The 15,509-nt window shown below is 44.6% G+C and overlaps 1 protein-coding gene across 2 annotated transcripts in view; it reads right to left on the bottom strand.

Moving 5' to 3' along the window:
- Positions 1–15,258, bottom strand: part of IP6K2 (inositol hexakisphosphate kinase 2) — a 70,733-nt gene extending 55,475 nt beyond the window's left edge. The window contains exon 1 of one of the 2 annotated variants that reach the window (XM_029601280.1): positions 15,127–15,258. The gene's annotated coding sequence lies outside the window, so the exon portion shown is untranslated. Of the gene's footprint in view, positions 1–13,838; positions 13,858–15,126 lie in introns of those variants that run through there. The other variant, XM_029601282.1, reaches the window with a different exon arrangement.
- Positions 15,259–15,509: the final 251 nt, after the last annotated feature.

Genomic DNA, 15,509 nt, shown 5'->3' with positions numbered 1-15,509 from the left:
GCTCCATCTCCATCTGCTGGTAGTGGTGTATAACCTACTGGTTCTGGATTCATCTGCCTAAATGCTAAGAAAACTGGTTTTGTTCTACGTCTGACTGTTTTTACCTATTTATCTACATTTTTAAATACAGTATAAGTTTTTTGCTTTTTGGTCTGAGGGCAGTTGGAGAATTTTTTCTAAGAAAGGCAAAAACAAAATGAACTAAAGGGTTTTCCTAATTTTGTATCTATGTAAAAAAATAATTATGAAAAGAAAATCAAAGAAGCAGTTGGATCAAGATACTTTATATTAGGCTAGCAACTGTTTAAGATGCAAGTGTCTGGGACTGCTAAGTCCCCCTATCCTCCATCAGTGCTAGATCGTTTATTTTTCTTTTAGATTAAGCAGCCACAAGTAAAGAGAAGACATCAAATCAAACTTTCACAACCAGAAAAAAAAAAAAAAAGTTTTACCCTTAGAAAGTGTTTTCCCTTAGATTTTTTTTTTCTTATTTAAGAAGTGGTTTGCTGTCTGTACCTCCCATAAAGCACTTTAAATTGCACTTGCTTTAGTATAAAAATATATACTGTAATAAGTATTTTGGTTATAACAACCCTCCTTTTCTACTTTACCAAATAAAGCAGTGGTTCTCAACCTTTTTCTACTGGGACACATCTGGCAGATAATGTTTACAGGCATGACAGTGAACACTTGACCATCACGGGGCTAAATGTAAACAAATTCTGCATCCACAGGGACCCCTCCCCCCAAAAAACAATGGATGCAGAGCAAAACTAAGATATTTCAAATATAACCCACTATATAAAAAAAGATATTCTGATTCTGGTGCTCTCTCAGTAGCAGAAACACAAACTTCTTTACAACCAGATGCAATGTAAAACCTGAAAAAAAAAAAAAAACCAACACTCAGGACATATGTAGCAAACCTTCCATACCACTGTTACCTTTTGCCTCAATGTCCTATTGAGAATGAGAAAACAACAAAGAAGATTGATACAAATCCCTACCTACTTGTAAAATACCTCACCTCAGTCACACATACAGATCCGACTTTCATCAAATACAGAAGAGACCACAAATTACAAATGTAGAAGCAAAAACTTGAATGGAAACCTCGAAAAGCCACTCTGCATGCAGTGCAAAACTGTAAAGCTAGAAACAGAAATACATATCCGCCTGCACTAAGCAAAGTACAAAGATAGAAGAAATGCACATTCCCAAAACTGACATATTATGGCTCTTACACCCCATCACTCCCCTTCCATGCCTCCATCATTTTTTACTTTTCCCCAATTACTCCCTTTCAATCATCCGCTCACAGTCATATCCCTGTCCAGCATTCCTGATCCCCTCACATCCTCTCTTCTGTGCTCCCTGGCTCTCCTGCTTGACTCTCTCTACCCCCTTCATCCCATCTCCCTGGCTGCCCAGCAGTGGTGGGGGGGAGGCAGCAAGAGAGAATAAATCGGTGTGGAGCCTGGGAGTCAGTTCATAAGCCCCATACCGATTCCCTCTCACTGTCTCTGCTCACCATAACCTGAAGATAAGCACCTTGGGGCAGATGCAGAGAACCAGCCAGATAATAGAAGGGAAGCAATAAAAACTGGAAAGTCGGTGAGAAGGGGGTTCATTCTAGGTTCCCCCGAGGTGCCTTGGCCCGGGATAGCGAGCTCCGATAGGCATTGGGATACAAGGTCCGGAAGCTCATCCTTTGTGAAGAAGCGTCTCATGGTTCAGTGTGGCTCCGTCCCCAAGGGGAGTTCCCCCTCCTCAAGGGGCTCGACTTCCTCTTCGGAGAAATCCGTGTCCCCGTAGGTGGGGCTTCTGGGTGGTGGAGCCTGTACCTAGGCCTCGAGGGTTCTGGGGCATGAGGGTCTTCCGGTGGCGCATATGGCTGGTCCGCCCGGGGTTCAGTTTGCATTTTGACAAAGGCGTGAATCCCCTTAAACAACTCCACCCAAGAGATCGACGCTGGGTCTAAGTTGAGGGGCACTGGTTCCCTGGGGGTCCCCTTCTGTGGAGTGGATTCACTGGGGCCTGCTAGGTCCGGGGTGCCCCCTGAGGAGCTAGCACTGGGCCCTGGGTGGGGCTGGCCCTGACCTGGATCTCCCAGGGCCTCCTCAGTGTGCGCATAGCGCGTCAGCTTCCTCGCTCTGTGTGGCTCTGATGTGGCATGCTGGGCAGAGGCCTTGAGCTTTTATTCCTGTTTCTGGAGGTGCTATTTCTGTGGACGCATAAGCTCTGATGCGCTCCATTGCATCTGATATGTACGCGCGGGTGTGCGCCTAGCCGTGGATGTGTGCCTTGCTCTGTGCGCGTAACTTATGAGCGTAAGGTTTTATGTGCGGCTAAGATTATGCGCACAAGTAATTTTGTACGCTCGGATCGGACGGCGGGTGGCGCGGCGAACAGGGCCAAGATGGCGACGGCGAGGGAGGGTCTCCACGTGGGCAGACCCTGGAACAGCCGGGGCCTAGCCCTGCTAGGGCGGATCAACCCGGTGGCACAGGTTCCGATCGCCAACCTGTGCTCCTCCTCGATCTTCAGAGACCGGCTTAAAGTAGAAGATTTCCACCTTACCTTGTCTTCGGCGCTTACCGGTTTCGCTCCGGGCGGTCTCCGGCTGCGGGGGGAGAGAGCAAATACCTTCACCGCCGCGCTCAAGGAGTGCACCCGCTGCCTCTCAGCCGCGCCCGGGATCGGGGGCTAAGTCCTCGCCGCGATTCGGCCGCTGAACAGAGGCTGCCTCTACGCCGCACCCGAGGATTCGGGGGGCTAGGTCCCTGCCGCGAATCAGCTACCGGACCGAGGCTTACCTCCGAGGGACCACGGAAATCACCTCTGGAAACAACTGGGGGAGGGACCAGAGGGTATCACCGCAGGAGTGCGGGGCTCGTCATCAGGTAGGTCTCTTCTTTAAATTTCGGTTTTTGTTCTTTAATTTTGGTCTAACGCTCTGAGAGCGTGCAGATAGCCCCTGCTATGGAGACGGAAAATACTGAAGCACTGCACTTCCTGCAGGGGTATATGTACTAGGGGCTGACGTCAGATTGAAATCTGATCCGTCTCCAACTGCTAACAGGAGTACACTATACCCATTGGTCCTGAGTCCATCTGCTACACACTAGGAAAATATATTTTGATTTATTCATGCAACAGAAAAATTCAAAAATAAGTATTCTTGAGCACAAAAGTATGTGACTCCTTCATTCAGTAACTGGTGGCACCTCCGTGATTGGCAATAACTTCAACTAAATATTTCCTTTAATTGCTGATCAGTCTCTCACAATGCTCTTGGAGAATTTCAGCTATAGAACTGCTCTAACTTTATGACATTTGAAGGTTTCTTTGCCTAAACAATTTGCTTCAGGTCTTGCCACATTTCAATAGGGTTTAGGTTGGGCCAATCCAAAACACCAAATTTTTCAGCCATTATTCTAATGTTTAGGGGCACTGTCTTGCAGCATGATCCACTTTCACCTCAGCTTCAGCTCACATGATTGATGGCCCAACATTCTCTTTTAGAATTTGCTGATATAAAGCAAAATTCATGGTTACATCAATGATGGCAAGCGATCCAGGTTCTGATGCAGCCCCATACCATAAATACCTCTACCACCATGCTTGACAGTCAAGATAAGGTTCTTACTTTGGAAGGCAGTATGTGTTTTTTGCCAAAAAAAATACTATTGTTTTAACCAAAAAGTATTTTTGTCTCATCTCTCCAGAAATGATTATTCCAGAGTGGGTCATCCTGATGCTCTTTGGCAAAACTGAGATGGGCAGCAATGTTCTTTTTAAAAGAGAGGTGTTATCTTCCTAGCTATCTTCCAATGAACACCATTCCAATTTAGTTTTTTCCTGATAATTGACACACAAATCCTCAAGTCAGCCACAGTAAGCAAAGCTTACATGTTATTTGGTGCGTGGGTGTGTATGTGTAAGGAGGGGTTGTGACTTTGTGGATGATTTTCCAGTTTGCTCTTGGGGTGACCATGGTAGGACAATCACTCCTAGCTAGTCACTGCAGGCTCAGCTTTTTCCATTTATGGACTGTTGAGAGCGTGGACCCTTGGGCCGGCTAGAGTGAGAGATGGAACCAATGAAGAAGGCCTGCAGTGGTACTCGTAGCCGGGAGGTGGATCAAGACTTGGAGAGAAGTGAACAGTCCGAGTCGTGGCAGGCAGCAGTCAAGAAGAATCGGTGACGGTCCAGAGATTCGAGGCGAGCAGCAGACGAGGAGAACCCAGAAGACGAAGCCGAAGAAGCCAGCAGACAGGGACTGGAACGCGGGAGTGGAGTAGGCAGGAAAGCAGGAGCGGAGTCCGGGACAGCAGGAATCAGCAACTCACGAGCTCCAAGGAGGCAACCTGTTGCCAAGGCAAAGCACTGGTGTCTCATGCAGCTTTTAAATAGGCCAGGAATGATGATGTGGAGAAAGGGGCCGGGCTGTGGTTTCGCGCCGCGGCCCCTTTAAATTTGAAACAGTCGGGCGTGCCTAGAGGGTGGAGCCACCCAAGGAATACAACGGCATCGCCCTCGTGGGGAGAACGCTGAGAGAAGGCCTTGCTGCGGCCTAAGCATGGCCGGGGCATCCCGTGGCGCAGGAGAAGATCCTGCCGGTAAGGGGGGATCCAACTGCGACCGCACGCGGCCGGGATTCCCAACAGTACCCCCCATCTTACGCCCCCCTCCCTGGGGCTCTGGGCTTACTGGGGTTGTCTTGATGAAATTGAAGAAGTAGAGTTTTGTCAAGAATGTTGGAGGCAGGCTCCCTTGTGTTCTCCTCTGGGCCAAAGCCCTCCCACGAAAGTAAGTACTCCCACCATCGGTGATGGAACCGGACATCTAGAACATCCTGTACCTGGTAGATAATGTCAGCATCAGCGGTTGAGTTCACTATGAAATGTGGAGAGAACTAGCGACTTTAGCAGGGATACATGAAATGCATTGTGTATTCGTAGACTAGAAGGCAGGCATAAACGGTAGGATATTGCCCCCACTCACTCAGCAATTACAAAAGGTCCAATGTACCTGGGGGCAAGTCTCATAGAAGGAACCCGGAGACAAATAGGACGTGTACTCAACCAAACAATCACCTGGGCAGAATGTGGGTGCCTTGCGACGATGTCTATCTGCATCTTTCTTGGCAGAGTTAGCTGCTCGCCACAAGTTGTCTTGAGTAGCAACCCATAGGGCTTTAAGCTGTTGAGCCAAGAGTTGCACGGCCGGAGAAGACACTGTTACTGGGAGCGGTAAGGGTGGCTTAGGCTGTTTTCCAAAGACGAGCTGGAAAGGAGAAGATCCAGTTGCGGAGTGAACATGGTGGTTGTAAGAAAACTCTGCCCAAGGGAGCAAGGTCACCCAGTTGTCTTGTTTGTCTATGAAGAAACGAAGAAAGTTCTTTAGTGAGCGATTTGTTCGTTCTACTTGTCCGTTTCCTTGTGGGTGAAATGCAGTTGTATAGTCGAGCTGGATTCCACATTTTTTGCACAAAGCTCTCCAAACCTTAGCAGTGAATTGTGACCCCCGATCAGAGGATGTGTGTTGGGGTAGTCCGTGTAAGCAGAAGAGTTGTTCAGTGAAGAGATGTGCGAGTTCAGATGCTGACGGAAGTTTTGGAAGGGCCACAAAGTGTGCCATCTTGGAGAACCTGTCTACCGTGACCCAAATGACCTGTTTCCCTTCCAAAAGTGGTAAGTCAACTATGAAGTCGGTCGCAACACGAGTCCAAGGTTCCACGGGAATAGGGAGCTGTTACAGCAACTCCCAAGGACGTCCCGGTAGGGGGTTTTGTTTAGCGCAGGTTTTTAGGCAAGAGTTTTTGTTTAGGCAAGAGTTTACATATGCTCTGATATCTTGGTTTACGTGTGGCCACCAATAGCAGTGAGACAGGAGTTCTTGAATACGAAGCCTCCCCAGATGTCCTGCTGTGAGTAGATCATGGGCCCAAGACAGGACCTTCTTGCGTAAGCGAAGAGGCACCACGGCAGTGGCTGCAAGGAGGACCTTAGCGGGGTCGAAAATGTATTGGGGTACGGAGGGCATCTGCTCGTATGTTCTTGGAGGCTGGTCTGTAGCATAAGGAGAAATTAAAGCAGCTAAAAAACAGGGACCAGCGAGCCTGTCGGGGGTTTAGGTGCTGTGCACGACACAGATACTCCAGGTTTTTATGATCTGTGTATACCACCACTGGATGTTGAGCCCCCTCCAGCCACTGGCTCCACTCTTCAAACGCCATTTTTACGGCTAAGAGTTCTTTGTCCCCTATTCCATAATTCTTCTCTGCGGGGGTAAACTTCCGTGAGATGTACGAGCAAGGAAGAAGTGATCCCTTGTCAGAGAGTTGACAGAACAGCCCCCACCGCGATATCCGAAGCATCTACCTCCAATACGAAAGGTCGTGTGGGATCTGGATGATGTAGGCAGGAATCGAGCAGGAAGGCTTGCTTTAGTTCCTCGAATGCCTGGATTGCATCTGTAGGCCATTCTCTGGCATTGGCCCCCTTTTTGGTTAACGCAGTAAGTGGTGCTACCTTCTGTGAGTAATTGTGAATAAAATGTCGGTAAAAGTTTTCGAATCTCAGAAAGCGTTAAAGGGCCTTCACTCCAACTGGGCGAGGCCAATCCTTAATTGCTGATACATTTTCTGGCTTCATATGGAATCCTGAGATTGACACGATGTATCCCAAGAAGGGTAAAGATGATTGTTCAAATACACACTTTTCCAATTTGGTGAATAGGCGATTCTTGCGGAGCCGTTGCAACACCTGATGTACTTGTCAATGGGTGGTGATATCTTTAGAGAATATGAGGACATCAAGGTATACGATTACTGAAGAATGGAGCATGTTCTGAAAAACCTCATTGATCAGATTTTGGAAAAACTGCTGGTGCATTACTAAGTCCGAAAGGCATGACTAAATACTCGTAATGTCCATCACAAGTATTGAAGGCGGTTTTCCACTCATCGCCTGGCTTTATTCATATTAAATTATATGCTCCTCTGAGATCTAATTTAGTAAAGATCCTTGCTCCTTGTAAACGGTCCAAAAGCTCAGGGATGAGTGGAAGAGGATATCTGTCCCTGCTGGTGATGGAGTTGAGACCCCAATAATCTATACAGGGCCTAAGGAAACCATCTTTCCTGGCAACAAAAAAGAATCCGGCCCCAGCTGGAGGCATAGATGGCTGGATAAACCCCTTATCCAGATTCTCTTGGATGTATTAGGACATTTCCCGAGTCTCAGGTAATGACAATGGATAAACTCTCCCTCGAGGCGGTATACCGCCAGGTAGTAAATCAATGGCACAGTCGAAGATCCGGTGTTCTGGTAAAAGCTCAGCCTTCTCTTTGGAGAAGACATCTGCATATTCTGTGTACTGTGGCGGCAGTGTCAGAGGAGTAACGGCCAAAGGTAAACTAGGCCATGGCAGATTCGGCAAGTAGATCGCAAAGCAGGCTGGACTCCAGGATGTGATTTATAGAGACTTCCAATCAATGAGTGGTGAGTGTTTCTGAAGCCAGGGTAGGCCCAAAACTATGGGATGGATGGATTTGTTCAAGATGTAGAAGGAGGTCTTCTCCTTGTGGAGAATTCCGGTGTGCAGGATCACGGGAGCGGTGGTAGATGAAATGCTGCCTGGCAGAGGAGTGCCATGAATAGAAGACACTCGTAGCGGTGGCGAGTGGGGAACCTCGGGCAGTTGTAACTGTTGGTCCAGATCAGCAAGAATGAAGTTGCCCCCGGCCCCAGAATCAATAAGAGCCAAGGTGGCAAAAGTTCCCCCAGGATACTCCAGGGTGACTGGAACAGTGCATTGGGGAGCAAGACTCACACAGCCTAGGGTTAGCTCCCCAGTAACACCTAGGCTTGGGAGTTTTCCGGTCACTCCCAGCATTGTACTAGCATGTGTCCCTTACTACCGCAGAACAAGCACAAGCCTAGGGTACAGTGGCGCTTCCTTTCTTCTGGGGTGAGGGGACTGTGGCCGAGTTGCATGGGCTCCACACCCTGACTGGATTGGTGTTCCGGAGGTGGTGCCATCGGTCTGGAGAAGGATGGAGCCAGTGTAACGGGTCTACGGACAGGTTTAACTTCTCGGGCCCGTTACTGAAGCCTGCGATCAATTCTTCCCGACAGGTCGATCAGCCCTTCGAAGTCGCCAGGATGATCCCTTGCCGCAAGCTCATCTTTAATGCGAGGGGATAGTCCTTCTAGGAAGATGCTGTGTAGACTGTCCTCCCGCCATCCTAGCTCCGATGCCAAGGTATGGAACTCTACCACGTAGTAGACCAGCGGCCGGAAGCTTTGGCGGAGATGCAAGAGTTCTGATGCTGCAGTAGACTGACAAGCTGGCTCATCGAATATTAACTTAAAATTGTGCAAAAATCGTTGTAGATTTCCCAGCAGTGGATCACCTCGCACCCATAGCAGGGAGGCCCATGCCAGGGCCCTTCCATCCAAGAGACAGAATATAGGTGGTCTTCACTTGATCGGATGGGAACTGCGTGGGTTGAAGGGAGAACGCATGAGGCAGTGGTTGATGAAACTCCGGCACTGCTTGGCTTCTCCTGCATAGCGAGGTGACATTGGTAGGTGCGTAGATGCGGCCGGACCGGCGACTGGAGGAGCCGGTGGCGGGGCTACCATCGGGAGTGTTGAATCCAGGTGGTTAGATAGTTTTTTTGACTGTAGTGGTCAAGACATCTAAGCAGTGTTGCTGCTGCATCCGTTGGGCCAGGCCGGGGATGGCCTGGAGGCCAGAGAGGTCCTCCAGGTCCATGGCCTTAGCAAACTTGTTGAGAGCGTGGACCCTTGGGCCGGCTAGAGTGAGAGATGAACCACTGAAGGAAGGCCTGCAGTGGTACTCGTAGCCAGGAAGTGGATCAAGACCAGGAGAGGAGTGAAGTGAATAGTCCGAGTCGTGGCAGGCAACAGTCGAGAAGAGTCGATGACGGTCTAGAGGTGGGCAGCAGACGAGGAGAAGCCAGAAGACTAAGCCGAATTCAAGCCGAAGAAGCCAGCAGACAGGGACCAGAACACAGGAGCGGGAGCGGAGTAGGCAGGAAAACAGGAACCAACCGGGTACAGGAGCGGAATCAGGGACAGCAGGAATCAGCAAATCGGAGCTCCAAGGAGGCGATCTGTTGCCAAGGCAAAGCATTGGTGTCTCGTGCAGCTTTTAAATAGGCCAGGAGTGATGACGTGGAGAAAGTGGCCGGGCCGTGGTTTCCCACCACGGCCCCTTTAAATTTGAAAAAGTCGGGCGTGCAAGCACCTAGTGGGCGGAGCCGCCCAAGGAATACGACGGCGTCTCCCTCGTGGGGAGAACACAGAGAAGCCTCCTCGCTGTGGCCTAAGCACGGCCGGGGCATCCTGCGGCGCAAGAGAAGAGCCTGCCGGTAAGTGGGGACCCGACCGCAGCCGCCCGCGGCCAGGATTCCCAACATAGACTGACAATGGATAGATAGGATAGAAGGTAAAGTTTGTCTATTCACAGATGATACTAAGATCTGCAACAGAATGGACACCCCTATGTAGTAGAGAGAATGAAAAGTGATTTAAGAAAGCTTGAAGACTGGTTGAGGATTTGGCAGCTGGGATTCAATGCCAAGAAGTGCAGAGTCCTGTATCTGGGGTGCGGTAATTGCCTGGTTCTTGTGGCCTGATTTTTGGCCTCTGTTGGAAACAGGATGCTGGGCTTGATGGACCCTTGGTCTGACCCAGCATGGCGATTTCTTATGTTCTTAAAAGAGCTGTATGTGAGGGGAATGAAAGACTAATGTGCACCAACTGGGAGCAAGATCTTGAGGTGATGGTGTCTGGCAATCTGAAGGCGAAGCAATGTGACAAGATGATAGCTAAAGCCAGAAGAATACTGGATCCCTAAAGGCTTGTGAATGATACTGAAGAAAAGGGTGTATGGGGATAACCTGCACAGAGTAGCAGTTAGTATCCTTAACAGAAGGCATGGGGGATTACTACTCTTAACCAATTAGCCTTGATGCTTTTGACGCAACTGCAACATCGCTCTCCACTTTGACAGTGGGGGGGAAGAAGTATTGGATTCTGAAGACAGCCAATGCTAGGGCCAGACTTTTCCAGGTCTGGGGTACTGATACACTGGCATTAGGAATAAAGCACAGGACTGCTTCTACAGCCTAGTCCAAAAGCAAAGCACAATCAAGCAGCATTGTATGAATTATCAGGAAGGCTTCTCACCACATAAAGATGTTGCTAGCAGTAATTTTGTTATGGGTTTGATAGTTGCTTGGTTTTGATTGTAAGTATTACTTTCCTTAACATAAGACTTGGATGTAACTTGCATGGAGCTGCTGTTACTATCCTTAACAGAAACATAGGCGTAAACTGCACGGAGCGGCAGTTACTACCATAAGAAACTTGCAGGACAGGCTGGATGAACCATCTGGTCTTTTTCTGCCGTTGTTACTATGTTTAACTTCTGTAGAATCCTCAACAGACAATATGCCCAAAAGAACAAATCCTTCTATTAACTACATTAACATATATTTAAAGAGTCCCCAAAATGAACTTGCCTCAAGTAATTACCAATCATTTTAACAGTTAATGAGCATATTTTTAAAGGCTATATTGTTTTAAGAAGAATTTACAACCAATAATTCGCTAACATTCCTGACCTAATTCTCTGAAAGATCTGGCTCTACTGCTGCACAATGTAGAACTTAATTGGGTACATACAGTCTCTGCATAGAAGACATTTTAACAAATCGCTGCACAAATCTGTATTCTAGTACATATTTGCCATCATCTCCACCTACACTAAGTAGAACAGCATTTCTAAACAAACTCAATAAAAGCTTCAACATAAAAGTTTTAAAGTATTTAGATTAAAAATAGTCAAACATCTTCCTGATAAACAATGCTCAGCATTTATTGTAAGGAAACAGGAGATCTATATGTCCAGGATAGGGAAAAAAATTCTTCTTTCCAGTCATGCTAAAGGGGCACCTATAATCTGGCACTATATCCAGCAATAGACACCTCCTTCAGGGCTGACAAAATGTAATTATTACCTTCTAGATAAGAAAGCACCCTTCAGGACTGACAATACAGGCACATGATTCCTGGCACTAGGCCAAGGATGGAAAAAGCTACCTTACTCTCACAGAACTGATAATGCAGGATGTTGGTCGCTGTGTAATGTCACCTGTGGCTCTGTTTCTAAGATGGGCACTTGGGATAGGGTTGATTCCAGGGAGGTTGCTGGTTTCATTTTACAGTAATAAAGTAAGAAGGAATTGTTGCAGGGATGGGGGGGGGGGGGTGTGACCCTGGGCTCGGTTTTGTGCAATTAACGTTTTAATTGTACCCTTTGCGATTTGTTTTCCAAAATAAGTGGGTAATCAAAAGACAGACTGATAGATGTGCTTTCTGAGTTTAAAAGCGACAGCACTGCAGAATGCAGATCTTTCCTTAGCATTAAACAGCATTAGGAGCACAAAAAAATGTATAAGTTCTAATGGTAAATGTACAGCAAGATGTTAGTTGCCCCGACTTTTTTTTTTTTTTTTTTTTTTTAGCATGCCATGAAAGGTTTTACATTCTGTTAATACTGCCAAATGTTCAAAGTAATACAAATATAATTATAATAGGTCAATAAAAACAGAACTGGAAACCTTTTGTGCCAGTTCAAGTTTTTAGGTACCAGGGAAATAGCATCTCTTTACTTATATTTACTTTCTCTTTCCAGCCTCTACTCTTCTGCTGCCCAACTGCAGCCTCTCTATCTGGGCCTGGCCTGACCACACCAGTGATTCCTTGGCCAGGCTCCAACCCAACTCAAAGAGGTTTCTCCTCTTCAGTTCAGGCTGACAGTATGCACCAGCTGCTAAATTTTAGGTGCCCTAGCAACCTGGCCCCTGGGATTTTTCCAGCTCTGGATATGGACTATTGAAGATTTTTAAAAAAGATTTTAGAAAGTGGAAATTTAACTCAAATACCTTTGTTACAGTAATATGGTTCTAACCAACAAAGCAGGAAATAAAGTTGTGGCTGCCACATCCATCATAGTTCCAAACCCTTCTGCATTATCATTACATCACAAATGACAATTCTATGGTCAGAATTATGTATGCAAAACTTAAGAACGTTAACTTTTTTCTGTTTAGAAACAGAATACCTCAGAATTCTAGAATCCTGTCTGATCTAAAACACTAATTTACATCCCACTGTGGTATGGCATGATTTTAAATAATTTTAACCTTGAGTAATAAAAAATGTGTTATAAATGCAGGAGTCTTTGCAGCGTATATTTCCTCTATAATCTATACATATTACAATGGAAATTTGTCTCTTCAGGCAAGCAGAGATGCTGAGCTACAATTGGGTTGCCTAGATACCAAAGGCATTTGCTGCCAGCAGAGAAAAATATTAAGCATCAGTAACTAAAACAATTGGGAAGTGACCAAGCCCAGCCAGTGAAACTTTCTGCTCAACCTTTTTAATCTGTAAAAGTAGGCATTTTCTTTATAATTTTAATTTGTTTAGTCTATCTTACATTAAAGCACAGAATGTCAAACATACTTTTTAGTAATGATTTACGACAGTCAGAATGTTAATAGGTGCTAGCAAAATATATCTGTTCAAAAGGAATGTATACAAGCCCACAAATTCTGCAATAACCAAAATATGGACAATACATGTTATATTCCTTGGAGGCACTGGAATGTATGCTATTGTGTTTCTTAAAAACAACACACTATATCAATTTAAAATGAACATATATTGTAAAACTAAACACAAACCTATGCAATAAAATATTCTAACAAAATGTAACACGATCATTCAAAATGCTACTTTTCTCTCAAATGTTTACAAACAATGTGCCCAATTCAAGCACCTTGAAAACTGTAGATGGCGGCCACATTTATTTATTTATTTAAGTTTTTTTATATACCAACATTCAAGACGATTGTCCCATCATGCTGGTTCACAAGAAACAGGAGTGCAATTATAATAAACTTAACAACTTGAACAATAGTGCAGAAGGAGCAGTTACATGTAACAAGGAAATATAGAACTTGGAGTAAGAAGGAAAATGAAGATCAGATAATTACATATAACAACATTGTAGGAGATGGCTATTAATGATATTGCTATGGTACATACAACATGGTACATACAACTAGTTCACTTATGCTACAAGGAGGGAAGCCAAAGCTAGACAACTGAAAAGCTGTACAAATGACATTGTATACTAAAAATGTACTTTATTTTTAATGTGTGACAATCTCCCACTTTGCAATTATATTAAACCTAATTAATGTTAGACATAACATTGTTCTTTATATTTATTCTTTAACAAAATTCTTTAAAAATGGTGTATCCTGGTTAATTCATATCTTCATCTGAATAAAACCAAGTAAAATTACAGAAGAAAAAGCACAGCTCTGAGCTTTTATACCTTCATATTGTGCTAGGGGAATAGAAAGAGGGGAAAATATTTCATAAATTCACCAATACATTCCAGAGTGCATATTTCTAGAAGAGATAGGACACATCTTGAAAGTCTAAAGACACGAAGCAGGTGTTATGATGTGGCATCACATGTACACAGTCTGCTATATTAGTTATACTGTTTTTTATCTGTAAACATTTTGTGTTATTAGAAAAAAGAAAAATATCTAATTGAGAAAAAAAAAGTAATACATATCAAAATTCTAATGACCATTGTTGATACCAGATCACAAAATCCTTCATTTTGTAAACAGCTCCTCCTTAGAGGTTAAAAGAAACATGACATCAAATTAAATGTATTTTAACATTTGAGAGAGCATTTTTGTTAAATCTTACCTAATGTAACCTCTACACTCCACTATAGTAAAATGAGCCATCCTCATATCCAACAACCACCAACAGAAAACAGTGTGCATTTCTATGCTTTTAATGAATTTTTTAAATGTTGCATCACAAAAATGTAGCCTATCATACTGGTTTATGACATCATGAACTCACAAGTTTAATAAATACTGAAAAATTGTATATTAGTATAAAATTATTTAAAAATTCACAACAAGCTGTTTAGCTTTAGAAAGCAAGTGTGTGGGTGTTACATCCTGACAATTATTCAGATATTTCAAAATTATTGCCGCATCTTTTCAATCTGATATTAATAGTAACAGATGCTAGCAAGTGAAACACTGCAAACAAAGATGAGAAATTTAGTCCCTCCTTAACCCCTGTGGTTCGTATTTACCAAAAGGCAACTAATACAAGGTTCATGTTTCTACTCTGAGGTCTTTGAAACAAAACCGTGAAAGTGTGTGCGAGGAATGGGGAGGAGAAACAAGAAAGTCTTGAAAAGGGAGATAAAGTAAAAAAATAAAAGCAAACCGCTAACAAGGTCCTTTGTTCTCTTCTATTTACTACTTGGTTAAGCCTAATCTATTTGGGATCCACGAATTAATGCCAGGTAAATGCAGAGCTCAATATACATAATTAAGGACTAACAGTACAAACTGAAAGACAAGGAAGTATTCGTTATTGCGGTAATCAAAGGCCATGATGAGTTTACATGGTCCGATTATAAGATTTTGACCGTCTTTCCTATTAACCCCTTTATCAGATCCTCATAAACTACCAATTCAAGCGTTGTTTTGACCTGAAGAAGGAAGTTATTACCTCCAGAAATACTAGTCAAAATATCTCTTCAGTTAGTCCAATAAAAAAAAGATACCACCTTATGTAATTGTTTTTGTTTACTGACTTTAATTTCTGCGTAACTCAAATGGGAACGTTTTAATATGACCAGATCAGCTACATAAAAAGATTAACAACCGCCAGTTTCATTTTCCTTTCCCATTTATACATTTAAAAAATAGCATTCAGAACGTGAAAACACAAGAGAAAATATCCCTGAATAAACAAGAAGGGGATTCGGAACTACTTCGAAACTGAATAGCGCAACCGAATATTTCGGACACAAGAGGACATGTTTTCTTGACATTCACGTATATATTTTTTTTTCACGTTGCTGTATGAGAAGTTCCGTTTATAAACTGTTGTACATACAAAACGAAAGCAAAAGAAATGAATCACTAACATAACCGAAGCGCTCTTAAAAACATAAATTACAAATTACCTCACAAATATTCTTTCTGTTCCTACGCTGCTTCGTCTCTTTTGTCTCTATGGAGCCAAAATGGCGGCTATCGCGTCCCTCGCCGGCCTCGCTATCATGCTAGCTACCCATTGGTCAGTAATGGAACGTATCTTCTGATTGGGCAGGAGGAATCCGCTGGAGCCTGCACTGTTGCTAAGGGACCGTGCAAGGATGAGGTGATGCAAGGCCGTGACTTGCCCAAGTCTCCAGCATCTTCCAAGAGACTCTGCTGCCGTCTGTGCTCGGGTCTGCTGGGACTTTGCTCCTTTAGCAGGAACTACGTCAGCGGATCATCTTGCAAAGGGTTGGAAGGAGCAGGAAGATTAACTGCAATGGGGAAAGGGGATTGGCGCGAGGGAAGA

Source organism: Rhinatrema bivittatum, chromosome 4 (assembly GCF_901001135.1).
Source record: "Rhinatrema bivittatum chromosome 4, aRhiBiv1.1, whole genome shotgun sequence".
Classification (NCBI taxonomy): Eukaryota; Metazoa; Chordata; class Amphibia; order Gymnophiona; family Rhinatrematidae; genus Rhinatrema; species Rhinatrema bivittatum.
Note: the sequence above shows the minus strand (reverse complement) of the source record. Positions and strands in the feature narration are given on the sequence as shown.